Source organism: Cervus canadensis, chromosome 2, assembly GCF_019320065.1.
Source record: "Cervus canadensis isolate Bull #8, Minnesota chromosome 2, ASM1932006v1, whole genome shotgun sequence".
NCBI classification, from domain to species: Eukaryota; Metazoa; Chordata; class Mammalia; order Artiodactyla; family Cervidae; genus Cervus; species Cervus canadensis.
In genome coordinates, this window is record NC_057387.1 from 92,305,825 (window position 1) to 92,332,844 (window position 27,020).

A 27,020-nucleotide genomic window follows, 5' to 3' on the forward strand; every position below is an offset into this window, starting at 1 on the left:
TTTTGCTGTCCCATGTACTCACCAAGCATATTCTTGCTTCAAGACATTTGTAATTGCTGGTCTTTACTAGAAAACTCTTCCCACTTCTTTCCTTCCTTTATGTCTCTGCTCAAATGGCACATTGTTAATAATGCTTTCCCTGACCATTCTATGAGATGGCATTTCCTCGCCTTAGCATTTCATGTCCACCTTATGTGCATGCGTGCTACGTTGCTTCAGTTGTGTCCGACTGTTTGCGACCTCATGTACCACAGCCAGCCAGGCTTCTCTGTCCATGGGATTCTCCAGGCAAGAATACTGGAGTGGTTGCCATGCCCATCTCCAAGGGATCTTCCTGACCCAGGGATGGAACCCAGATCTTCCGCACTCCAAGCAGATTCTTTACCATCTGAGCCAGCTTGAGAATATTGGAACTCAGGGAGTGAAAATGTCTTGGTTAAGATTATATAGGAAACAGTGGCAAAGTTGCCTCTAGAATCCTCATTTTCTCATTCCAGGGCTCTTCCTACTCTATCTAAATGCTTCCCTTAAGAAGTGGTATTGATTTTAAAATTATTTAATGAACACTTCCATTCCCCAGGCTTGATGCTAGAGACTAAAATTCATGGGCAAAATTACCTTCCTTCAAGGTGTCCATAATCTAGTAGGAGAGATAAACACATGAACAGATGAGTAAAATATGATCAATCAATGACAGAGAAAGGCACAGGATAGCATAGGAGTCCAAAGAAGAGTAATAACCCAGTAATAACCTGTGGGGAGAGAAAAGGGGCCCAACAGAGAAACAGGAAAGAAAACCTTCCCGGAGACATGGCACTGACCCAAGAACATGGAGTACCAGGGAAATGTTAGTTACTGATAAACTCTAAAGTATCAGTGGCTTAACAAATAAGTGTATTTCTCATTTATATAACCACTCAATGTGAGTGTTCCTGTTCAGCGCACAGTTTTCCTATATTTAGTGATTAGGGCAATACCTCAAGGCTGTGGGAAACTTGAGCAAGTATTTTTTATGGGATTTCTGTCTATATAAGGAAATTGATGAACAAAAATACAAAACTCATCTAAAAATTATAAAAAGCACTACAACTATTGAAGTATAGTGACTTATGGAAGAAGATATAGAATAATATGGAGAAAAAGTAGTTATGTTTTTTAACTGTAATTAGTGCTTGTGAAATTTCTTTATAGTGTCTAGACACCATCTCTTTATAGTCCTTATTATGTTCACAAATATCTGGTTCCTGCCTAATTTCACGTCTCCCACCTCAAGAAAAAAATAGCAACCCTGTTATTACTCACAATACCATGATTCTTAGGAATCTGTTTATATTAAAACAATATAGACCATGTTGCCTTTGTAGTTCCATAATAACATTTATTCCATGCTGATTGCACTGATATTCATGACACTACATTGTTCATTATAAATGATAACTTTCAGGGAATCTCTCACAGGTTGCTTTTGTGCTTTGTTGATGATGATCAAAGATGCAAGTCTTTCTCATATATGCAGGCAAATGTAACCAATAGTTTGGTTTTCTAGTTATATTAAATTTTCTTTCCAAAATTTTACACTGTAATATTTCTCTTAAACTCTTTTCTTCACTATAAAAATTGGATTCTCTTAAACTCTTTAGGCCATAGTCATTGACCAGAATGTGAACCCTCTCACTGTTGACTATATTCCTGACTTCAGTTTACAACCCAAGTGAGGAAAATAGGCTGGGGGCTGTGGACAGAGTGAAAGGAGTCATTTCACTGATGCAAGGAAAGTCCATCTCTCAACTGGACTGCTTGAAAACAGCCCAAAGGCAAGTGAGGACATAAATGGAGAGGGTCTACTGGCATTGAGAAGGTGTCTAAAGCTCTCAAACAAGGCTACCCTTCAAGGACTGCTGGCCAGACACTGGTATGGAGCCTATGTGGGAATGAATGGCTGCCCTGCATGCCAAAAGCAGCAAGTACGTAGGGTAAAGAGTGGGAGCTGACACAGGAACCCAGGCCCCTGAGTGAGCGTACCACACACCAAGAGTTAGCAGTGGCAGTCAGTAGTCCAGAGTCCAAACTTGTCCTGCCATGAGTGAGCACCCTCTGGCAGCACAGTCTCACGTGATCCCCTGCAGTAGGTATCCTATCAGCCAATGGAAATGATCCCCTCACCACACTACCTTTATAGAACCCTGGGCACTACCCAAAACTCCAAGATGACCCCTTGGATATGTGTCTCAGAGCTTCTTTTGGCACCTGGTCCATCCTATACACGGGTTAGAAGTGGGAAAGTTTCCAGAGTTTGCAGAGCCCATTGCAAAATAAAAATGTGGGTCCCCTTGTTAAGAACTATTAAGAATTCCAAGGTGGTACCTCCCAGAATATTGGAAATAAAAGCAAAAATAAACAAATGGGACTGAATTAAACTTAAAAGCTTTTGCACAACAAAGGAAACTATAAGCAAGGTGAAAAGACAGCCCTCAGACTGGGAGAAAATCATAGCAAACAAAGCAACAGACAAAGGATTAATCTCAAAAATATACAAGCAACTCCTGAAGCTCAATTCCAGAAAAATAAATGACCCAATCAAAAAATGGGACAAAGAACTAAACAGACATTTCTCCAAAGAAGACATACAGATGGCTAACAAACACATGAAAAGATGTTCAACATCACTCGTTATCAGAGAAATGCAAATCAAAACCACAATGAGGTACCATTACATGCCAGTCAGGATGGCTACTATCCAAAAGTCTATAAGCAATAAATGCTGGAGAGGGTGTGGAGAAAAGGGAACCCTCTTACACTGTTGGTGGGAATGCAAACTAGTACAGCTGCTATGGAAAACAGTGTGGAGATTTCTTAAAAAACTGGAAATAGAACTGCCATATGACCCAGCAATCCCACTGCTGGGTATACACACCAAGGAAACTAGATCTGAAAGAGACACGTGCACCCCAATGTTCATCACAGCACTGTTTATAATAGCCAGGACTTGGAAGCAACCTAGATGCCCATCAGCAGATGAATGGATAAGGAAGCTGTGGTACATATACACCATGGAATATTACTCAGCCATTAAAAAGAATTCATTTGAATCAGTTCTAGTGAGATGGATGAAACTGGAGCCCATTATACAGAGTGAAGTAAGCCAGAAAGACAAACACCAATACAGTATACTAACGCATATATATGGAATTTAGAAAGATGGTAACAATAACCCTATATGCAAAACAGAAAAAGAGACACAGATGTACAAAACAGACTTTTGGACTCTGTGGAAGAAGGCAAGGGTGGGATGTTTCGAGAGAACAGCATCGAAACATGTATATTATCAAGTGTGAAACAGATCACCAGCCCAGGTTGGATGCATGAGACAAGTGCTCAGGGCTGGTGCACTGGGAAGACCCCAGAGGGATCGGGTGGAGAGGGAGGTGGGAGGGGGGATCAGGATGGGGAATATATGTAAATCCATGGCTGATTCATGTCAATGTATGACAAAAACCACTACAATATTGTAAAGTAATTAGCCTCCAGCTAATAAAAATAAATGGAAAAGAAAAAGAAAAAAAGAATTCCAAGGTGGTAACAACAGAGCACTAAGACCAACACAGGGTCCTTATAAGCATAAGGCCTTATGCAGTTGCACAGGTCACATGCTAATGAAGCCAGCCCTCGGTAGAAAGTCAGAGGGCACCCCCAAAGGAGAAAACGACTGGTTTAGGCTCAGGGCACCAGGCCTGGACAACACTGCCATCGCTTGCCAGTTCCATGCGCTCAAGGGGACCTAGAAAATTTTGAGGACGTTATTCCAGAGAACAGGGCCTCCAAATGTGGAAGACCCAGACCAGGGCCTCTTTTGCCAGTTCTAAGGGCTATAATGTTTGTGGTTAAGGGCCCCAGCCTCCTTTCATCTTGCATCTTTGCCATTTCCTCTTATTGGAGTACTATGCCATTCATTATGCTAGTTTCTGTAATTTTTTGATGATTTTGAAATATTTTAAAATTAAATATATAAAGATTTAAATAAGAAAATTCACTTATCTATAAAGCATCAGTGTTAAGCATAATATCGTGAGTGTCCTCCCTTTGACCTCTTGGGGACCTTGTTACTGTCGAAAGTCGCATCACCCTGATCAGTATTGCTTGTCTATCTGCCTGCTATATTAGTCCAGAGAGTTCTTTGAGGCTAAGTGCCATATCTTATGTGTTCCTACTTCTGCAGCCTAAGCAGAGTTAGTTGAGAATGTGTTAGCAAATGTTAGTTGATTGATTGAGTCAATCAGTCAATCTAATTCCTAGAAATGATTATAAACCTCTTTCCTCCCTTTCCCTGACTTTTACTTACAGCCTCTGAGTCCCTCTCCTCCAGGCTCTCTTTACTTTCTCCAGAGAGGCTGCAGTTATTTTAACTGGAGAAAAAAAAATTTAAGAAAAATATGAGGGTGCCTTTAAATATTCTATAAGAAAAGGGTTCTTGTGATTGAAAGCCATTAAAATATATTGGTTATTTGAAGCAAAGGAGTTTTGTCTGTTGCTGTTCACACTGGAGTTTTGAATACATTAGGATTTATGGCTGCTGTCTTTTGAAGAAAGGGAGTTGTTGGATCACCTTGAGTTAGAAGTGAAGAGCTGTCACTGCTGCGTACTGGACAAATGCCACTGATGGCCAGGAAATTCGACATGTAGGGTGCACCCCACCCTAAATCAAAGTGCAGTTCTGCCAACCTTGGGCACATTGTGGGTTTTTTAGGGAATCTTGGGGAGCTAACTCTCAACAGGAAGACAAGAACAGGGGACAGCATGTGAAGAGAAGGCCAATCTAGGCAGATACCACAGGGTCTAATGCTTGAGGCTGGTCTTTTTAGCTTCCTATTGCAGGAAACAAAGGAAGGTCAACTCCAACTAATGAGTTAGGGTCAGAGCTGACATCCACCTGTGAGGGCTCAGTCTGGCAAGCTAATATTAATAGTTAGTGATTAATGGCTCCCAGTTCCCATGTATTTGCTGCATGGTTTGCCAGATATTTTACACTTTTTAGCTCATATTTCTCACAGTATTCTTTCCATTTCACTGATAATCAAATTTCACCGATAAAGACACGACAGTTGCTTCAGTCATGTCTGACTCTTTGAGACTCCATGGACTGTAGCCTGCCAGGCTCTTCTGTCCATGAGATTTTCTCCAGGCAAGAATACTGGAGTGAGTTGCCATTCCCTCCTCCAGGGGATCTTCCCGACCCAGGGATTGAACCCATGTCTCCAGCATCTCCTGCACTGCAAGCAGATTCTTTTTTTCCTGCTGGCCAGAGCCAATCAAAATTTATTTCTCGTCCTGCCTAGCTCTCTGTTTGCTTTTGTTTTTGTTTTTAATTACACCAAGTTAAACAAACTAGCATTCCATGCTGTCTAACCAGCCTGTAACAAAGTGCTAACACAAGGTAGGGAGCGGAAAGGGGAAACCTCCCTGCTGGCTGCCAGGCCCTGACCCTCACATTTGCCAGCCCATCAGTTTCCCACCACACTGGGAGTGAAGTCAGCAGATATATAAGGGTAAGATTTGGCTCCCAAGCCCACCTGCAGCATTGACCCTACAGAGTGACCCCGAGTGAAAATACTATAACTGTGGTAAAAACATACAAGTGGGCTTGATATCCATCCTAACTCAGATGGTCTTCTGTCAGGGGCCAGGGCAAGGGAAGAACCATAGAAGGGGCATTCATTCCTCTGTGGAGGAAAGTTTGGAAGAAGATGAAGGATGTGCATTAGGCTTGAAGTATGAGGAAGGCGCCAGCAACAGGCTGTGCAGCAAGGGGATCACAGGCTGGATCCTGAGTCCACACTTCCATCTTTAGCAGTCGTGTGCCCTTGCACATGCCATTTAACTACTCTGTGGCTCTGTACTCTTAAAAGGAAGGTAATAGCAGATATAGGGTCCTTTGTGGCTCAGCTGGTAAAGAATCTGCCTGCAATGCGGGTTCAACCCCTGGATTGGGAAGATCCCCTGGCAAAGGGAAAGGCTATCCACTCCAGCATTCTGGCCTAGAGAATTCACAAAGAAAGGAACATGACTGAGCAACTTAGAAAAAGCAGATGTCACTTTCTGGATACTATATTTACATTATCTGATGTAATCCTCACTGATCCCTTGAGGTCACTGCTTTTTTTAGCTTCTAAGATTCCTTTACCTTCCAGATCTGTGGAGCAATTATCTCTAGGGGAAAAACTGCCACTCTCTGGGAGTAATGTGATTTTCGGGGGGGGGGAGTGCGGCCAGGGTTGGCAGTCAGAGAAAACCAAGGTTGTTTGTGTGATCAGAGAGACATTAAGAGATAGCACTTGCTCACATCATACTCGTGGAAATTCATGCCTCTGCCATGTCACCTAGATTTTTACAGCAGTGACTTAGAAAGAAGAGTCATATATCACAGCCACACTAATAATAACCTCATGCTTTCATGTAGCCCTTTTCCACATGGCATCTCATTTGGTCTTGACAAGCTTTAAGGCAAGATGGAAGAAACACCAAATGTGACTATATGTTCTTAAGCAGGTCACTTCCTTCTCTCTGAATCTTTGCACAGTGTCTGACACAATAAAAATGTAATATTATTCAATAAATGTTTAAAGAAATAACATAAAATTCACAGAAATGCCATTGGAGTCAAACTGGATAATGTGCAACAAAATACCTTGTAAACTGTAAATTATGTGTCAAATTGGCTTCCATCTAGGATGTGGTTTATTTCTGGGAGGAGCTTATCTGAGATGCAGAAACTTGATATAGGAACAGTTTTGTTAAGATTTTGACATGTTTTCATGTATGCTGTAGCTCAGGGCTGGTCTCTAGTCCCAGAAGGTAGGGGAAGTGGTAGTAGGAAAAGGGAATTGGAATACAAATAAGGAAACTGAGGCATACTTCCAGTTACAGGACTGGCTTTGGATAAAAAGTGAAGCACACTGCTTAGGGGACCGATTCCAGTCATTAAATTGCTCATCATTTTTCAACTGAAGATCCTTAGTTTGTCTTCCTGTGTTTCTGTCCCCAAAGGCACTTGTGAAGGATAAGCAATTCATTTGAGGTTCCATTCTCAACTTACCTCATTTTATGAGACCACTCTATCTCTGGGAGAGGCTGTATTTAGGCAAATGCCAAGCACAGCGTTCCTGCTCTGAGCCAAGTCCCAGTCAGCAACCTGTCTCTCTGGAAGGTGTCTACAGCATGGGCTAAATTTACGATTCCTCCCTGGGAGTCTTAAATAGTACATGATGGCCTTTTCATCTACCCATACAGCATTATTAATACCACCTCAGAACTTAGGATCAGATGGATGGAAGTCTGTGAAGCTGAAGGAGAAAAGAAACTTACCTTCACTGAGCATCTGCTGGGTTCCGGGCTCCGTGCTGGTATCTTCCATCCTCAGTGGGTATTTGCCCCGTTTGCTGGCTCCCCAGCCCCTTTTGAATATTCTCCTTCCTGAGTCCTTCACCTCATGGTAGAAATTAGAAAAATCCTTTCCCTAACTTCTCCCACAGCTAGGGTACAATATGTTATCTAGGCTTCATCAGTCCAAAGCGCCCCCACAAGATATCAGTTCCAAGATGAGCAGCTATGAGGCCTAGGCAGGAAGCAACCTTGAGTTCTGGCCCAGGAATGCCCCTGCGCTGGCAGCATAGAAGTTGTCATAACTGTTAGCACAGAGTGGCGTTAGCTGTGCATCTGGTACTTAGAGGTAGGGGCAGCAACTGTGATTTTCTCATCAGACTAGTTCTGCGGCAACCTCGGCAAGGAGCTCAGCCTCAAACTTGTTTTCTGGACCTTTAACTCATTCTGTGAGCTACCAGATTCCTTTAGGAAGCTCTCTTTATGCCTACTCGTCTATTCAGTTTCTGTTGCTGGCAATTAAGAACTGATGCCCATCCATTATCTGAGTTGATCCCCTCACGTTCTAAATAGGAAGGCAGCCCTGCCCCCATTTTCACACATTGAAACAGTCTCTGTGGTTGAAGAACTCATCTGAGGTTCCATAGCCAGGAGTCTATCCACTTGCAAAGCCTACTGCCTTCCTTCTACAGCACCCTCCTCTGCTTGGAGCTCTCTGCCTCGGTGTTCCTTCTACTTAGAAGAAGTGAAATGAAGTCACTCAGTCATGTCCGACTCTTTGTGACCCCATGGACTGTATAATGCCAGGCTCCTCCATCCATGGTATTTTCCAGGCAAGAATACTGGAGTGGGTTGCCATTTGCTTCTCCAGTTCTACTCAGAAGCTGGAGGATGTTGGCGAGGTGAAATAGAGGTCACAAAGAGAGAAGAGTGCTCTCATCCTACAACTGCCCTGTGTGTTTCCCAAGAACATAAATATTTATTCCCTTTATTCATCCTCTTGCTCTTGAACTCTGACCCCCACCTCCCAAGATTTTACTGACCACCATATTTAATTAACTCCTTCCTGCCCCTCCCGCTTACTGTCATATCAGTCTTCTTTATTCCCTTCACATCTGATATTATTATCTGATAATATCTTTCTCACTTTCTGAGTCACTTGATATTTCTCCACTTCCTGCCAGAATGTAAGCTCCGTGAAGGCACAGCCATTTTTGCCTGAGCATGTATCCTCAGTGCCTAGAACAGTGGCTCATGGTTAGTAGATACTCAATAAATATTTGCTGAATGAATGGATGAGTGAATGAAAGAGCAAATGAGCAAATAGTTGGATAAATAGAAACACTGCTCACTCAAAGTCGTATCCTAGAGAGGCTGTGTGCGTATTCCAATGACACTATTATCACTTTCTTAATTTTCATTGAACAAATTTACCTTTTGTATCAACCTTTGGAATCAATTTTCAGGCCATGCAATAGAAAGAACTGGGCTTTGGAATTAGACAAAAACCTTGCTTCAAGCCTAGATTCCCCCATTTATTAGCTATATGACTTTGGGAAAATCACATAACTTCTCTGAGCATTTGTTTTCTCATCTTTAAAACAGAGGTTGTAATTCTTCCATTATAAGACCATCATAAGGATTAATGCAATAAAGTGTTTCTCCTCAACTTCACATTAGCTGTCCTACTTGTTCAACAATTCTGGTCAAAAGTACTAAGCACAGCTGAATAAGTTGGCTTATCATGTCTTTTCCATAAGTGGCTTGGGTAAGAAAATGCAGTAGCCTCCCCTTCAGCTCTCTTCACATGTGGTTGGTATAGCTGCTTCTGCACAGAACCCTGAGAGTCCTACCAGAGAAGCTTTCCTGAGAAGATGCTGACTGCAGCACATAGCGGTCCTAACCCCTGATGCTTTTGCTGACCATGCCAGTGCATTCTGACCTGTCGTTTCTCTGAAGAACTAGAGTGAAAGATAAGAGAGCTCAATCTAGTATCAGCTGTGTGTTATCTTGGTCTAGTTACTTCTCCTCTTTGGATCTAAAGTCTTTTAAATAGGAGCTCATTTGGTAAAGAATCCACCTGCAACGCAGGTGACCCTAGTTCGATTCCTGGGTTGGGAAGATCCCTTGGAGAAGGGATACGCTGCCCACTCCAGTTTTCTTGGGCTTTTCTTGTGGCTCAGTTGGTAACAAATCCACCTGCAATGCGGGAGACCTGGGTTTGATCCCTGGCTTGGGAAGAGTCCCTGGAGAAGGGAAAGGCTACCTACTCCAGTATTCTGGCCTGGAGAATTCCATGGACTGTATAGTTCATGGGGTCGCAAAGGGTCAGACACAACTGAGCAACTTTCACACTATCAGATACTCTAAAGTGTCTCCAAATCTTACATGATATGACTTTGTTTAGAAACTTCTATCTGAATTTTTGAGGGTCCTGAGGAAAGGTTGCTGAACAATATGATGTCATGGCCACAAATATTAAGATATAAAGAGAACCAGAGAGAGCAATGCCCCCTCCCCCTCTCCCAGACTACAGAGCCACAGAAGATACTAGCCAGGACTCCCCAGAAAGCCACCCCAGCCAATCTGGGCCACAGTCCTGGCCCCCCTCATGGGGTTCAGGGAATGAGGGGCTCGCTGTCTGCCCCAGTTGGTGGGTTTCAAGCCATAATGGTACTCCCTCCCGACTTACCTAGCTAATAACAGACGCATAGTTTTCTCTGTCCCCCTCATCCCCATCCAGCTAACCTAACATTGCTGATTAAATTTTCTTGATGTTTCCTACTGAAGAAAAAAATGGAGCGGGAGTGATGAGAGGGGGCAAGAGCATTGGGGAAAGACAGATGAGGGTGGGAAGGACCCTCCACTCAAGAGCAACATTAAACAGCTGGCAAGATGGGGCAGCTGTAACACTGTCCTAAGGACAGACTATGTGGGTGAGGCTGGTTATGGCCTGACCAGGAGATCAAACAAGGGAGTTGGGAACATCTGAGGTGGGTCCCGAGGGGTCCTCATTGATCTCATTTGGCTCCGCTGTTCTTGAAAGCCTACTGCTTCTCTCATGCACTTATTTCCAGCACAACATTCTGAAATCAGACCTGCAAGCAATATTATTTGTACTGCTGAGCCCTTGGCACTGTGCAGAGCTGTGAGGCTACAGAGAGGGATCAGATACAGCCCCACCCATAGAAAGTTTACAGTGCTTGAAAACACTTCCATTTGGCTAGAGTGACCTTGGGCAAGTTACTTAATCTCCCCGTGTTTCGGGTTTTACATTTGTTAAAATAGGGACAGGAATATTACTTATCTCCTGTGTTGTTGTCAGGATTACATGTGTAGCTAATAATATGTTGATGCAATATGCAGAACTCAGAGTGTATTCCTAATAGCAGCTTTATTTTTGTCTCCTATCAATACTTCAAAGCTATTCAGAGGGATAGTCTTTCCCCTGCCCTGGATGAACATTCTCCTTTTAGGTAATAGTCCTTCAATCACTTTAATTAATACGCATAGCCTCAATTCAGTAATTAAAAATGTCCAATTCTAGACAGTAATCAAAACTCTGGGCTTGATTTAATGTCTTCTTCCTTCGTGCCTCCACCTCTAGCCAAGGTTAAAGAGGGAGAGGACTAGGGGTGTGAAGAGAACAGAAGGATCCCACTTGCCTGACACTCTCCTAAGCTGGCTTCAGGCTCTCTGGACTAGGTAGATGTTTGCAGCTGATTCCCTCTCAGGTTGGTGATTTAATGGGTTCCTTGGAGGTGCCTCTGCTTGAAAGAAACCATCACTTGAGGAATACATCCTGCTCCTCCCACTGTCACTATACCCTTGATTTCCTGCTTTTCTGGTGGTCTGCTGTATACATAGATTTCACAGGAGTCAAAACAGCATCATACTGATTCTGTCCGCATGGTCCCACATCTGCTCAGAACCTTTTGCCTGGGCAAGCACCACGCCAATCTCAGTGCTGCTGCTTCTTCACTTTTTCCGTAGTCTTACTCTAGATTTCTCAGGAAAGAGTCAGAATCCAAAAGTCAGCCCGCTGTACCCTCCTCTCCCTGTGCAGAGAAGAGGGGAGAAATACACCCTAATCCCTCCTTTGGAGCCCTGGCATGTAGGGCCCCAGGCATCAAAATCCCCCTCACAAAACCCACTCTTTTAAATTTTGAAGCCTGTTTTCCTTTATGTCTTTGAAGTAAGCAAAATGTTTCAAGAGTTTCATAATTGGTTTCTAGATACACACTTGGAAATTCTATACAAAGTCTATGACATTTCTTTAGGTATTCCAGACAAGGTTTTTTTCATTTCCTGGTGCCCTAAATGAAACATTCACTTGAACATCTTTAACAGAGTGAATGCTAAATACACATTACTGTTTTCTATATGCTCAGTTGCTAGTGTCTGACTATACAACCCTATGGACAGTAGTCCACTAGGCTCTGGAGATTTCCATGAATGAAAACTAGAGTGGGTTGTCATTTCCTTCTCCAGGGGATCTTCCTGACCCAGGGATCTGCATCTCCTGCATTGGCAGGTGGATTCTTTACCACTGAGCTACCTGGGAAGCCTATATATATATATGTGTGTCTGTGTGTGTGTCTGTGTGTGTAGAGTTGTTATTTAATCACTAAGTTGTGTCCAACTTTTTGCAACCCCATGGACTATAGCCCACCAGTCTCCTGTGTCCATGGAATTTCCCAGAAAGAATACCAGAGTCGGTTGCCATTTCCTTATCAAGGGGATCTTCCCCATCCAGGGGTCAAACCCATGTCTCCTGCATTAGATGGTGGCTTTTTTACACTGAACCACCAGGGAACCCTCATATAAATCAACTGAAATACACTTCCCTTTAATTTTCTTCTAGTCTTTACTGCATGTATGTCTTAAGCCAATGACCACTATGCAATATTGCCTTCCATTTTTTAGCTATCTTTCCTTGATAACACATACTGAGTGTCAGGAATTCTCATTGAACCAAAGGCCACACAAGTAAAGGAGTGAATACGGTCATGATGATTCCTTAGAAAAGTCATCATTGCTTCACCCTTGCTCTTATAACTTTCTGGAATTAGTGAATAAAAAAATGCAGGAGAGTGAAAAATAGAAGATGTAAACCTCAGAAAAATGGTGGCTTGGAGATGGATGAGAGCTAAATTAAAGCAGCTGTTTATTGGGTCCATTAGCCAGGGAGCAGGACGTGACAATTCAGGGAACAGTAGGAACACTGGAGTTTCCAGGAGAAATCTGAAAGCAGATGGCAAGTGCATGAATCAGTGAAGGCAAAGCTCTCTGCAGAGTGGCAATGCTCACAAGGGCAGGGTGGCAAGCAGGCTCTCTCTGGGACTCAGGCAAAGAAAGGCAAGCGGTGGGCAGAAGAGGCCAGGAAGCAGGAGCAGCGGCAGGGCAGCAGGACTTGATTTACAAACTGCTGACCTAGCACACGGCCAGCGTTTAGAGGGCGATGCACTAGGTCAGTGCGGGGAGTTCCAGTCTCTTTGACATTGCTTTGCTCTGAGCCTTTTGCCATCTCTAGGTTTCTCTTTCCACATTTGTAAGTAAAAAATTTAAAAAATGATGCAAATATTCTCTAAGAACCTGTTTTCCAACTTTTGTGAAATATCATCTTGCTTTTGTGGGATGATGCTAAGAAAGATATTTTCTATTTTCACCTCAGTATATTTCTAGTATTCCATTCACCTGGATTCAGCAGATCACTCTCCTTTTTTAAAATTAAGAAGGAGGAGGGGGGATAAGAAGAAGCAAAGAATGGAAGGATGGAAAGAAGGGAAGGAGGAAGGGAAGGAGGACAGGAGGGATGGTTTAAAAGGCCACCACTCATATTTTAATGTGATATTGCTCAATCCAATTGTTTTCCTATCACTCCTCATTTGAAATCAATTACATTGAGGGACTGGGCTGTGGATTAGAGGCAATTTGAGAGTATGCTGTACTTTGAAAAGTGGGAAAGATTTTGGTGAGTTAATCAGTGAGAAGCTTAGGGCCGTATTCATTTCTTCTTTCTTTATAGAAACCTGTTTTGAGCACTCTAAGCTCTAAGGGTTCAGCTGAGTTTAGAGCAGAAGAATGGGAGAGGATGGAACAGCTGAAAAGCATTAGCCTCAGAGGCATTGTGGATTTTAATGTAATTAAAGAAGAGTGATAGCTTGAAAGTGCGATTACAGGGAAAGATGAGTGCTGCCCTCCCCACTTCTCTACCCCATCTTTTTCCCTCCATTCATTCATTCTGCAAACATTTACTGAGACTCTATTATAAGTAGGGTCAATATACTCAACGTATTGTTGAGACCCTACTATATAACAGCACAGTGCCAGGGATAAAACATTTGAGTAAGAAGAAGTCCCTGCCCCTTGCGGAGCCTTCATTCTAGTAGAATAGACAAACATTAAGCCACTGAACACATAGTTACTTATTTAACAGTGTGGTGAAGGAGAAACACTAGGTGCTAAGAAGATATACAGTGGGGTGACTTGAACTAACCTGGAGCATCAGAAAAGGCTTTTCTGAGGAAGTGGCTTGAGTTGAGCTCTGCAGAATGAAGAAGAGTTAATTGGATGGAGACATGCGGAGGAGAGAAGTAGGCAGAGAAGGTGCTAACAGAGAAAGCAGAAGTGTTCCAGAGAGAAGGAAAGGAGCTTGCTGTCACAGAGGGGTGGGAAAGTCGGCCAGAGGCACACTATTCCTGGGGAGAGGTGATTCTCAGATGAGGAGAGAAAGCAGGTACAGAAGGCTCAAGTGTGCACTCGAGACCCAGTGTTAGCCTGCCCCTCCCGCCTCTGTTCCCACAGGAGACACTTCTCCATGGAGCTGACTTTACTGATACCTCCTCCAGGTTGCCCTCCCCAAATCCCCGTGCCCTGGGGCTATCAAGTTCCTCCTCTATACTTCCCTCTGCTCCTCTCCTTCCTACATAGCCATCAGACTGTGTTCTCCACTCAGCTGTGTGGCTTTTGGACAGACTAGATGTCCTTTATCTCTGTGTCCCCAGCACCTGGCCCAGAAACCTACACCAAGTACTTCTGCAAGGAATGGCAGTGTGGTAGCTCTTTGACTTCTGACACAAAACTTACAGGTAGAAGGGCTCTTGGGCTTTATCTTGTTCAGTGTCCTCATTTTACCAATGAAAAAGCTGAGGTGCAGAGAACCAAAACCAGTCACTCAAGGTCTTGTACCTGATAGGTGGCAAAGCCAAAATTAGAACACCAGTCAGCCTCATCCTGGCCCATTGCTTTCTCCTGCATCTTCACCTGTTGATAAAGTTATCACTAAGTAATGTAAACATCTCCTGTAATTGGTGTGCACAGGCAATCAAAAAAAGGTATATTTACCCAAGTGTGCATCCATACAGCCTATGCCTACTGAATGTCTCCTGTGGATCAGGCCCTGTGCCCAGGCTAGAAATTGAGAGTTCAGGAGCACGAAGTGTCCACTTCACAGTGTGGTCAGCGCCTATACACCCGAAACGAACAGAATATTGTGAATCAACTATGCAAAGCAACACTGTCGTTCAGTTGTGTCTAACTCTTTGTGACCCTATGGACTATAGCCCACCAGGCTCCTCTGTCCATAGGATTCTCCAGGCAAGAATACTGGAGTGGGTTGCCATTTCCTTCCCCGGGGCATCTTCCCGACCCAGGGATCAAACCCATGTCTCTTCCATCACCTGCACTGGCAGGTAGGTTCTTTACCACTAGTGCCAGCTGGGAAGCTATACTTCAATTAAAAATAACTATGTGTGTATTTGTGCCAGCGTGCCCTGGAGTGTGTCCTGGGGTGCAGTGTGGGTCTAGGATCTCAGTATAGGATAGAGTTATGTTCAGATCCTGGCCCTGTTACTTCCCAACTGTGTCATAAAACCTCTCTGGGCCTCGGTTTCTTTCCTATAAAATGGAGAGAACAGTCCCCGTGTTCAAAGGCCATTGTGAGAAGAATAAGATATGTGCACAGATGGGATCCTGGATCCCTGATTATTATTGCTAAAATCTAAGGCTTGGTCCCAATGTTGTTATTACCAAGTTCTAATGCTCCTGGCAGCTCCAAAGAGTTTTTCACTTGAAGCCTGGATAATGTGGCAGCACCACAGGTAGTCTGCAGTGCTTCTCCACTCTCTGGACAGAAAAGGACAGAATCAAGAGGGACATCCTCATGCAACAATCACAGTCTCTGTGACTTCCACCCCTTGGGGCACCTCCAGCTGAGACTGGCGGGCTGGGCACTTGATTTGCCTAGCTGAGTGCTGGATGTCTGTGGATACTCTGTGCCATGGGGGAAGGAAGGATGATGCCATCTGTCAGAAACCATACTGGGCAGAAGCCAGCTGTGACTGTTTCAGTTTCTCATAGAAAGAAGTGTTTTATGGCCCAGCCAGGCAGCTGGGATCAGATTTTAAGGTCCTCCTAAGTCAAAGTTGCTTCCTGTTGCACAAACTCCTTGATGAAGAGTTAGATTTTAGTAGAAAGAAATAAAGTGAATTAGGTAATGAATTACTATAACGCGGGGCTTTTATCCCTCACCCTTCTTTTCCTATATGTTAAAACTTTGAGTTGTTCATCTTGGTATGAATCAATTTCTGAACTTTGCTCAGGAAAATGTTTGACTCACCAGAAAGGGGAAGGATAAGCGAGTATTAGATCCCATAGGGGCAGGAAATAGAGGAGGTTGCAATGAAAAGCAGACTGAGAAGGGGGCAGCATGTTACAAAAGGATGAGGCCTGCGCTCTGGGCACACTTGGGGCTCTATGTCTGGCTCTGTCAGTTGCTGCCTGAGTGACTGGGGATTAATGCTTTCACCTCTCTTTGAGCCTCAGTTTCTGCATCTTTAAAACTGTGGGAGTTTAACTGTATCACATATAAGAACTTTTCTTCTGATAGCCTATGAGATTTGAGGTAAACTCTGAAGTCATCATAATTTTACTTAGACTTTGCTCTGCTTATACCTAACTTTGAGTCTTCAAATAGTATCAGTTCAGTTCAGTTCAGTCACTCAGTTGTGTCTGACTCTTTGCGACCCTGTGAATCGCAGCACACCAGGCCTCCCTGTCTGTCACTAACTCCCGGAGTCTACTCAAACCCATGTCCATCGAGTCAGTGTATATGAGTTAATCAATTGACAGTTGATGGGTGGATGGATGGATGGATAGATAGGAGAAAGGAAAATCTCTGCTCAGCTTTCAAATCTCAGCTTAAGCATCACCTGCCCTGTGAAGACTTCTGTGATCTCACCCTAATTGAGATCCCTCTCCCCTTAGCTGTCCAACTTAACTGTCCTCTCACTCCTCTCTTCTTAGCTGGCCATCCCATGCCCACTCTGGGCTTCCCTTCATTCTGGCATTTGCTGTGCAGTTGCCTTGACTGCCTCTGCGTGCCACACCGTGAGCTCACTAAGGCATGAAGTGAAGTGAAGTGAAGTGAAGTTGCTCAGTCAGGTCTGACTCTTTGCGACCCCATGGACTGCAGCCTCCCAGGCTCCTCCACCCATGGGATTTTCCAGGCAAGAATACTGGAGTGGGTTGCCATTTCCTTCTCCAAGGCATACTAGTGCTTTATTTGCCTTTGTGTCCTCAATGACCATCACAGGATCTGGCATATGGGATTGTGCAGGCAGGAACTATTGACTATCGCTCCCCATTCTGGGTAGGAAGCTAGGCCCAATGCCACCCAACTCTTCTAGCCCACCCAACTCTTTGTTGTCCCATTGGTCTGTGCCTCTGAATAGCTGTATGAATCCAAGATTTCTCTGACCCTCAGTCCATCCTCCATCAGGGCTAAACACATACACACACACACACACACACACACACACACAGCCAACTCAGACTCCTGTAAAGATTTGTGCTTCCCTATATTTGAGCTATGATCACCCCATGCTATTTGTTTCCTGAGAGCTGCTCTAGGGCAGGGACCACATCTTATTCATGTAGCTTTGGCACATGTCACAGCATCATGAGCAGAGTATGTGTGAGCAAATGTTACTGAATCTTGGAGCATGTCTTAATGAGAGTATATGTGGGGGTGTGAGGAGAATCAAATTGCTTCATAATGGAACCAAAATACCTTTAAATAGCTGCTGCTGTCCTGAGACATATGTGCTCATCACCTTTCTGTGAGCAGTTCAGTGTCTTTGACATAATCTTGTTAATTTCATTTGGGGGAACAAAAGTAGAGATAACCAAAAACACTTGCAGCTGTCATAGAGCAAGATATTGATTTATCAGTCTATGATTCTTCTGTTTGTTTATTGTTTGCCTCCCACCACACACACACACACACACACACACACACTAAGCTTTAAGCTCTATGGGAACATGGACCTCATCAGTCTTTTTTCCATTGATTCCCCAACACCTACCACAGCATTGTGCACACAGGAGATTCTCTATATGGGTTTGTTGAATATACAAGCGTAAATGTGGTACTCTTAAAATTCCATGAAATACAGTGAGACTGGCTTCCATATTCTCACATATTTTTTTTTCATAAGCAGAGGAAATAATTAAGATAAAGAGGAAGTGGTGATGCTTGGATAATTGGTTTAAAATTAAAGGATTAGGGACTTCCCTGGTGGTCCAATGTCTAAGACTCCATGCTCCTAAAGTAGGGGGCCCAGGTTCAGACCCTGGTCGGGGAACTCCCACATGCCACAACTAAATATCCTGCATGCTAGAACTAAGACCCAGTGCAGCCAAATAAGTAAGTAAATAAATATTTAAATAAATAAAAGAAAATGAAAGGATCATAACATCCAGGAAAAATTCAGATATCTAATAGGAATATTCATATCTAATACCATCTACTTACAGGTTTGTGGAATGTAAATTCTTTATATACGTAAGCTTCCATCCTTACAAAAGCTTGGCCAGTTAATTAATAGTCTCCCCATTTTACCCATATGGAAATCAAGGCTAACATAGGTTAAGTAATTTGCTCAAGGTTGCCCAGCAATTAGAAAATGATGGAGCTGAATTCAAATCTGACTTGAATATAATCCTAATTTTTTCCCACCACTCTTCTACCCTCTATCTACACATCAAATTTTTACTCATTGACCGTGTCTTGGGCTTTGTTCTCAATTCTAGGAATACAACGTTCAATTGGGACACTACCTCTGATATAAGAGAAAGATTTAGGAAAGTGAGGAGGAAGCTGACATTTGCTGAACATCTACTTATATGCCAAATACTATTCTAAGTTCTTTATCCAAATAATCCTCACAATAGTCCTTTAACAGGTTTATTGCTATCCTACTTAATTTATGAGGAATATGAAAGTTTGAGAGATTATGTCATGTGCCCAGGGTCACTTAGCAATTGAGCTGTGAATCTGGAACCCAAGTCCAGAGCAATCAGGCTCTAAAGTCATGCTCTTCACAATGCCAGAGTACCCTAACACAGCTAATTCAGCATCTGATTCTAAGACTTCTGAAGGTTCTAAGACTGCAATGAGTCCTTTAATAGCGGAAGGCATCTCCTCAGTATCTCTTTCCCTGACACAAAGACTTACTTTTCCACTGGCAAAGGGCAGGGAATTTATCACCCCTGGAATTTATAATGGCAAATGTATCAGATTTCTGTATGTGACTATGTCTGTTAACATAACTGCTTAGTTTACAAATATGCCTTGTCAGTTTTATATAACAGTGATCTGCTTGTCACCAGGAGTCTCAAGCAGACACCTGTAGGAACAAGAGAAAAAGGCACTGAACAGTGGGATGCAGCAGATCCAGAGACATCATTTTTCTTCTGGCTACTCCTCCCTTCTCCTTGTAAGGGTCTTGGCATTATAGGATGGATACAGCGTACTATTTAGATTTAGCCAGGTGCATGCATGCTCAGTTGAGTCCAACTCTTTGAGACCCTGTGGACTGTAGCCTGCTAGGCTCCTCTGTTCATGGGATTCTCCAGGCTAAAATACTGGAGTGGATTGCCATTTTCTCCTCTAGGGGATCTTCCTAACCCAGGGATCAAACCCGTGTCCATGTCTGCTATGTCTTCTGCATTGCAAGCAGTTTCTCTACCACTTGAGCCACTGGGGAAACCCAGAATCAGAAAGATTTCACTTCAAATCCCCATTTTGTCATCTCTAAGGGTGTATGACTTTGAGCAAGGATAAAACAACTTTGTGTATTGTTATGAGGATTAAATGAGATAACGTGAACAAATCCAATGGCATGAGTTTCAGCATCCTGTTAATACCTCTGAGGTCACATGAACATTATTAGCTGCATTTCTATAGCTCAATGCCCCTGCCCTGTTTTAGTAGGAAATCCAGTGTTGTACACTGTTCCTCTAACTCAGAGAGTTTCTTCAAAGAGTCTTACAAGTATTTGTACACTGTTCCTAGTTATCACTTGACCATACAAGCTGCGCTGGGATATCATGGTTCTAGCTCTCAGTCTAGTTAGGAGGTGCTTGCTTCTAGGCTGGAACTTATTCCTTTGAATACTGTGTTTATTATTGCCTTTATCTGCAGAGCTGGAAATCTATGACTTGTGGAAGTGAAAGTGAAATGCCAATCCTGTAGCCCAATGCCAGAAATTAACTCCACACAGAATAATACTCCCATGAAGTCTCTCTGTTATGTTCATTTCAGGGATATCCCAGGGCAAACACCTTGGGTTCTGAAGTGTTAACTGAATTTAGTGATCTACCTCTTTTAATTCACTCACAGAGTTATTAATCCAGAGCATCTACTCAATCTGCTGTTGGCTTTTCTAGGAGCCACCTCTGCCATCTGACATTCCAGGCCCTTGGCTGCTTCTTAATTCTGGGTTCTTCCTTACTTTTGGATAAGTTCTCTGTGAAGCCTTCTATTGATCCTCTGCAGTAACTTCATCAGCCTCCCTCGTTTATTCTCCCCTTTCTCTGCCTATCTCCTTCCCTCCATATATATATATGTATATATATGTATATGTATGTATGTGTATACACACACACACACCTGTCTCAATTTATCAGCTATGTCTGTGTACTTGTCAGAATTCCTGAAAAAGGGCTCAAATTTGGGTTTTGTTTTTCCCACCTCAAAAGTTCTTTGTAGCTCTGTCTGCACTTACCACTTATTGCTTTCTAAGCTAGAAAGGATAATTGAATCCAAGACCCGAAATAACCAATAGTTAAGAGCCAAGTGACCTTTTGTGTGCCTTCTATTCAAAACGTGTAACTGGCATGCAACTGCTAAGTGTAACTCTTGAGGGCAGAGGAAAGAGGCAGGTTTCCCAGATTCGCTCATCACAAGCACCTTCCCCAGGTCAGGTTCCATCAAGCCTTGCTCCCTATTACATGGTAAGTACCCTGCCCAGTGTCTGGCCCCTAAAAGGTGTTTAATAAATGCAACCAATTCTCATTCCCCTAAAAGCTACTTGGAGGCTCCAGGAAGTGCTTTCCTTTCTGTTAACTCAACTAGAGGTAGAAAAAGTATCTTTCTCTGGACTGCTCACTACCACTTACTAATGGTGCACTTTGAGCACATCACTTGAACTCTGATTGTCAATTTCCTCAGCTCTTCAATGGGAATCAGCAACCTTTGTCCTGCTTACCTCCCAGAGACTTTATAATTATCAAGGCACATGCTTAGAAAACTGTAGCAATACTAGGACAAGATTTCCCAACCTCAGTGCTATTGACATTTTCAGTTCAGTTCAGTCGCTCAGTCGTGTCCAACTCTTTGCGACCCCATGAACCGCAGCACACCAGGCCTCCCTGTCCATCACCAACTCCCAGAGTCCACCTAAACCCATGTCCATTGAGTCAGTGATACCATCCAACCATCTTATCCTCTGTTGTCCCCTTCTCTTCGTACCCTCAATCTTTCCCAGCATTGACATTTTAGGCTAGAAAATATTTGGTGAGGAGCGCTGTCCTGTGCTTTGTAGGTTTAGTAGCATCATGGCCTCTACTAGATGCTTGTAGCACCTTCTCCCTAGTTGTGACAGCTAGAAATTTCTCCAGATATTGTCAAATGTCCCCTAGGGGTTAAAATTCTCTCTGGTTGAGACCCGCTGGTCAGGGCATTTTTATTAATATTGTTGTTGTTTTTGTTGTTGAATTTAAATTCAAAGCAGAGTGTTCCTCTGAAGAACAAGAGCTGACTTGAAGGCGCAGTGGGGCCCCTTCTTGTCTGTGTGAAGAGGGAAGAGACAAGCCTAAACGGTACCACGAGGCTAGTTTGCTTGACCTTGGCTGCATCTCTTTTGGGTCAGGGATAGGAAGATGGTTGAAGGGCAGACAGTGTGCAACTCCTCCTAATCTCCCAAGATCAGATCAACAAGCTGCCTAATCTGTGCAGAGCCCCTGTCTTCCTTCCCCCTCCTGGAGGCCCCGTTCTTGAGCTTTTAATTTGTTTTCACAGCAGTTTGAACAAATTGAATTTGTTAATTAAAGTGGTAAAATGAAATGCTGAGCATTATTGACTAGATGCTAATGCCATTAACGGGACAGAAGGAGAGGGACCCAGGCTGTCAATCGACACACAAATCAGATCAGCAGAGGCCACAGTACAGGCAGCGCCTGAAGGCTGAAGGGACAGACCTATTTATGTGTTATGTGATTTCATCTTTATCAGTCGGGATCTGTAATTGCCAAGACATTCTTTTAGCAAGCAGTTAACTCCTTTGTGCCAGGACTTGTTCTTTGTGCTAAGGATACTGGTGAGTCACACAAAATCCCACCCTCAGGAATCTGAGTGTCTGATGAGGGGAAAACAGAAATGTCACTCTAGCACGACTGAGGGGCTTGAGTTCTGGCTCTGGAGTCAAGAGGTCTGGAGCTCAAGTCCGAACTTGGCCTTTGAGAGTTAGGATAAGTGATTAAGCCTTCAGTTTCTTTTTCTGTAAAATGGGGATGATGATAACAGTACCTATTTCATAGGGCTTCCATGGGGATTAAATGTGCTAACTCAGGTAAAATACTTAACACAGTCCATGACACAGGGTAATAGTAAGAACCATTTGATATTTATTAACAAATATTAGTATAGTATAAAGTTAAACAGATTGGGGGACAGTAGAGGAGAGAGGAGGCTTCCCTGGTGGCTCAGTGGTAAAGAGCCCCTCTGCCAATGCAGGAGATGGGCTTGATCCCTGGGTCAGGAAGATCCCCTAGAGAAGGAAATGGCAACCCACTCCAGTATCCTTGCCTGGGAAATCCCACAGACAGAGGAGCCTGGTGGGCTACAGTCCAGGGGTCACAAAGAGTCGGACATCACTGAGCAGCTGAGCATAAGCACCAGCATGAGAGAAAAAAAAAGGGTTAGATCTGCTGTGGAGAGATTAAGGAGCCTTTGAATGTGACATTTGGAGTTTGGCATTCCAGATGGAGAAATGGGAGAAGGACTTCAGAGAGGAATACATGCAAGATTATGCACAAAGACAAATGCCCAATTTAGCTTGGAATGGTAGAAGTCTGTGGGGACAGCCAGCAGCTAGGTTTGAATGACACCCTAATCTCATTCTCACCTCGGCCTTCAAGCTGCTGGGTGCCCTACTTGGACTACGCCCCCACTCCTTCTTTTTTTCATTCTCAGCTTAAATGTCACCTCCTCAGAGAAGCTATCCCCAAATACCCATTTTAAATTAGCTCATCCTGTTCTCTAATAGAACCCGGAGTTTCCCCTTTACAGAACTTATTATAATTTATAATTACTTATTTTATCTGCTTGTTTACTTAATTAAGCTCTGTCTCTCACCAGGCTATGACTTTATTATGGGAGAGACCATGTTTGTTTGTTTTTTCCACTGGATCATCAGTTCCCAGCATAATACAGAGTCTGGCATATACAGACCTTAGTATTTGTTGAATGGATGATTGAGTCATGTACCAAAAATAGGCAGTAAGGCATAAGTGCTTTGACTTGCATAAAACCTACTCATTTTGGTCAATGATAAATACATATTGATGAATCGTTTGTTAATCAAAAAAGGAGCTAATAATTGTTGAGCACCTACTATGAGCCTTTAATGCATTATTAATGCACTTTAAATGTATTATTTCTTTTTTTATTCTTTTTTTTTCCATTTATTTTTATTAGTTGGAGGCTAATTACTTTACAATATTGTAGTGGTTTTTGCCATACATTGACATGAATCAGCCATGGATTTATATGTGTTCCCCATCCTGAACCCCCCTCCCACCTTCCTCCCCATCCCATCCATCTGGGTCATCCCAGTGCACCAGCCCCGAGCACTTGTCTCATGCATCCAACCTGGGCTGGTGATCTGTTTCACACTTGATAATATACATGTTTCAATGCTGTTCTGTCAGATCATCCCACCCTCGCCTTCTCCCATAGAGTCCAAAAGTCAGTTCTATACATCTGTGTCTCTTTTTCTGTCTTACATATAGGGTTATCGTTACCATCTTTCTACATTCCATATATATGCATTAGTATACTGTATTGGTGTTTGTCTTTCTGGCTTATCTCACTCTGTATAATGGGCTCCGGTTTCATCCATCTCATTAGAACTGATTCAAATGAATTATTTTTAATGACTGAGTAATATTCCATGGTGTATATCTACCATAGCTTCCTTATCCATTCGTCTGCTGATGGGCATCTAGATTGCTTCCATGTCCTGGCTATTATAAACAGTGCTGCAATGAACATTGGGGTGCACGTGTCTCTTTCAATTCTGGTTTCCTCAGTGTGTGTGCCCAGGAGTGGGATTGCAGGGTAGTATGGCAGTTCTATTTCCAGTTTTTTTAAGGAATCTCCACACTGTTCTCCATAGTGGCTGTACTACTTTGCATTCCCACCAACAGTGTAAGAGGGTTCCCTTTTCTCCACACCCTCTCCAGCATTTATTGCTTGTAGACTTTTGGATAGCAGCCATCCTGACTGGCGTGTAATGGTACCTCATTGTGGTTTTGATTTGCATTTCTCTAATAATGAGTGATGTTGAGCACCTTTTCATGTGTTTGTTAGCCATCTGTATGTCTTCTTTGGAGAAATGTCTGTTTAGTTCTTTGGCCCATTTTTTGATTGGGTCATTTATTTTTCTGGAATTGAGCTTCAGGAGTTGCTTGTATATTTTTGAGATTAATCCTCTGTCTGTTTCTTCATTTGCTATTATTTTCTCCCAATCTGAAGGCTGTCTTTTCACCTTGCTTATAGTTTCCTTTGTTGTGCAAAAGCTTTTAAGTTTAATTCAGTCCCATTTGTTTAGTTTTGCTTTTATTTCCAATATTCTGGGAGGTGGGTCATAGAGGATCTTGCTGTGATTTATGTCGGAGAGTGTTTTGCCTATGTTCTCCTCTAGGAGTTTTATAGTTTCTGGTCTTACATTTAGATCTTTAATCCATTTTGAGTTTATTTTTGTGTATGGTGTTAGAAAGTGTTCTAGTTTCATTCTTTTACAAGTGGTTGACCAGTTATCCCAGCACCACTTGTTAAAGAGGTTGTCTTTTTTCCATTGGATATTCTTGCCTCCTTTGTCAAAGATAAGGTGTCCATAACTTTGTGGATTTATCTCTGGACTTTCTATTTTGTTCCGTTGATCTATATTTCTGTCTTTGTGCCAGTACCATACTGTCTTGATGACTGTGGCTTTGTAGTAGAGTCTGAAGTCAGGCAGGTTGATTCCTCCAGTTCCATTCTTCTTTCTCAAGATTGCTTTGGCTATTCAAGGTTTTTTGTATTTCCATACAAATTGTGAAATTATTTGTTCTAGTTCTGTGAAGAATACTGTTGGTAGCTTGATAGGGATTGCACTGAATCTATAGATTGCTTTCGGTAGTATACTCATTTTCACAATATGGATTCTTCCAATCCATGAACACAGTATATTTCTCCATATATTTGTGTCCTCTTTGATTTTTTTCATCAGTGTTTTATAGTTTTCAAAGTATAGGTCTTTTGTTTCTTTAGGTAGATATACTCCTAAGTATTTTATTCTTTTTGTTGCAATGGTAAATGGTATTGTTTCCTTAATTTCTCTTTCTGTTTTCTCATTGTTAGTGTATAGGAATGCAAGGGATTTCTGTGTGTTAATTTTATATCCTGCAACTTTACTATATTCATTGATTAGCTCTAGTAAGTTTCTGGTAGGGTCTTTAGGATTTTCTACTTAGAGGATCATGTCATCTGCAAACAGTGAGAGTTTTACTTCTTCTTTTCCTTTCTGGATTCCTTTTATTTCTTTTTCTGCTCTGATTGCTGTGGCCAAAACTTCCAAAACCATGTTGAATAGTAGTGGTGAGAGTGGGCACCCTTGTCTTGTTCCTGATTTTAGGGGAAATGCTTTCAGTTTTTCACCATTGAGGATAATGTTTGCTGTGGGTTTGTCATATATAGCTTTTATTGTGTTGAGGTATGTTCCTTCTATTCCTGCTTTCTGGAGAGTTTTTATCCAGGTGCTCTACACAATCAGAGAAACTTCTCTAGTAACAAACTATAGAAATGATCCCTGAAAGTATAGTCTTAAATGCATTATTTCTAACTCTTCCAATAACCTTAGCAAGTAGATATTATAGTCTCAATTTTAAGCATGAGGAAACTGAGACTCAGATAAGTTAGGTTACTTGCCCAAAGGCACCATGCTAAGTGGGAGCAGTGCAATTAAAACCCAGGTGTGTTTGCCTTCCACACCAGTGCTTTAGAAAGCCTAAAGGTCAAGAAATGTCACCAAACCCTTGGCAGCTGGGACCATGAGAGGGCTAAGAGGTAGGAAGGGGTGCCAAGGTGGGCCAGAGGGCCGTGGGAAAATAGTTTTGTATACAAAATTTTAGCAGGGAATTTTTAAAACCTCTCTTCCAGTTCAGGAATGGTTCTTAGAAAAATGAAAAAAAATTAAAACTCTGTTTACAAATAGCTGGGTTCATATGGACAAATTCTTGGTTGTGGTTACTAAAATATTACTTTTAGTCATTTGCACTGAAGTTCCTTATAACACAATGTGTTTTGAGCCTCCTGGATGAAATCAAAAGCTGATCCTTAAACACTTGAGATTGAAATCTGAATGAAGAGCTAATCAAAGATGCAACACCATATCTGCTGCTTACTTGTGACAACTGAAGAACCGCTGAAGGAAGAAGAGGGAGTGACAGCTAGTGGATATGGGGTTTTGGTGGGAGGGGTTGATTAAAATGTTCTATAACTGAATGTGGTGAAAATGAAAGTGCAAGTCTGTCAGTCGTGTCTGACTGTTTGCAACCCTATGGACTATATAGTCCATGGAATTCTCCAGGTCAGAATACTGGAGTGGGTAGCCTTTCCCTTCTCCAGGGGATCTTCCCAACCCAGTGATCTAACCCAGGTATCCCGCATTGCAGGCAGATTCTTTACCAGCTGAGCCACAAGGGAAACCCAAGAATACTGGAGTGGGTAGCCTATCCCTTCTCCAGCAGATCTTCCTGACCCAAGAATTGAACTGGGGTCTCCTGCATTGCAGGCAGATTCTTTACCAACTGATCTATCAGGGAATGTGGTGATGGCTGTTTAAATCTGTGATTGTATTAAAAATCATTCACTCACCATGTAATTGTATTCATACACCATGAATTGTATGGTATGTGAAATATATCTCAAAAAATCTGTGATACTATTTTAAAAGAAAAAAAAAAATGTCACCAGGAAACCAAAAACCCAAGGTCCTGAGGACTGTGGAAGATGACAACAGTGATTGTGAAGGGCCCAG

General features: G+C 42.6%; 1 protein-coding gene and 1 pseudogene across 1 annotated transcript in view; one reads left to right on the forward strand and one right to left on the reverse strand.

Moving 5' to 3' along the window:
- AGBL4 (AGBL carboxypeptidase 4) overlaps window positions 1-27,020 on the forward strand; it is a 1,430,302-nt gene that overhangs the window by 963,707 nt on the left and 439,575 nt on the right. The gene's annotated exons all lie outside the window — the stretch shown is intronic.
- LOC122437394 lies at window positions 25,731-25,806 on the reverse strand (annotated as a pseudogene).